Source organism: Trachypithecus francoisi, unplaced genomic scaffold (genome assembly GCF_009764315.1).
Source record: "Trachypithecus francoisi isolate TF-2019V2 unplaced genomic scaffold, Tfra_2.0 Lachesis_group8, whole genome shotgun sequence".
Classification (NCBI taxonomy): domain Eukaryota; kingdom Metazoa; phylum Chordata; class Mammalia; order Primates; family Cercopithecidae; genus Trachypithecus; species Trachypithecus francoisi.
Window position 1 is genome coordinate 105516908 of NW_022681473.1, and position 1151 is coordinate 105518058.

The window sequence follows — 1151 nt, forward strand, 5'->3', positions numbered from 1 at the left end:
GAGTGGGCTTTTTCCCCTTGCCGGGGCCCCGCTCCTCTTCCTGCTCTTCCCGCAGGCGCCACTGGGAGGTGCTATGGCTGTGCCTCCCCTGGGCTCGAGCGCGTCTGGCTGCAGTGGGCAGAACTGCGGAGGTGGGTCCCTCCTCTGCCAGGCCTGGCAGCCCCCTCCTAGGGCCTTGTGTGTCTTGGGGTGGTGCCGGGTGTGGTGGCATGTGTGTAGCGGAGAGTGTTAGGTCCTCCCTACCAGCTGCCCTTGCAGGGGAATGCCACAGCAGGCAGTCCAGGGACCCCACTGTTAGTCTCATGTTTTTTAACCTCCTGTCTCTCCCCAGGATCCCTGAAGCCAGGTACAAGCAAGATGGGAGTGGGTCATCTCCGTGGAGAGACAGAGGCTGGTCGGTTTTCCAGGCTGGTAGGGACTGTTCCTAAAGGGAGGAAGGGATACCAGCCTCCTGAGCCTCGTGTTCCTGCGTTAGTGTCTCAGGCCCTGCCAGGCCTTAGAGACCCTCTTATTGACACTGCCCACTGGATGGGGACCAGAGGTGGACACAGCTTCTGCCGAACCCTCAAATCCCAGCCTAAAGCATGTAACTCAAGACCTACCTGAACTGAAAGGTCTTCTCAACCTGGGCAGTGTGGTACAATTGAAAGGGTGGGTCTGACCACCTCTCCTGCACCCACGGGAGTTGGCAGAGGTGCGCAGGATCTGCCACTCACCATTCACCATGTGGCCTTGAGGAAGATGCACTCGGGGCCTCAGTTTCCTCATCTGTAAAATGGGGATGTAATTACACCCTCACAATGTAGCTGTGAGTATTCACTGAGAACACTGCAGAGGGCCTGGTGTGGAGTAGGTCCTCAGGAAAGGTTGGATCCATGTCTCATCAGAGCTAAAAGCCCCAGGAGGAGAGGGGCGCTGGTTTGTCCCCACAAACCCTTGGGATCCCCGGCTCCCCAGCCCCTTGCCCCTTTCTCCAGCCAGACTCTATTGAACTCCCCCTCTTCTCAAACTCGGGGCCAGAAAGCAGTGAAGTAGGAGCAGCCGTAAGTCCGGGCAGGGTCCTGTCCATAAAAGGCTTTTCCCGGGCCGGCTCCCCGCCGGCAGCATGCCCCGCCCTGGCCCGCTCCATCTCCAAAGCATGCAGAGAATGT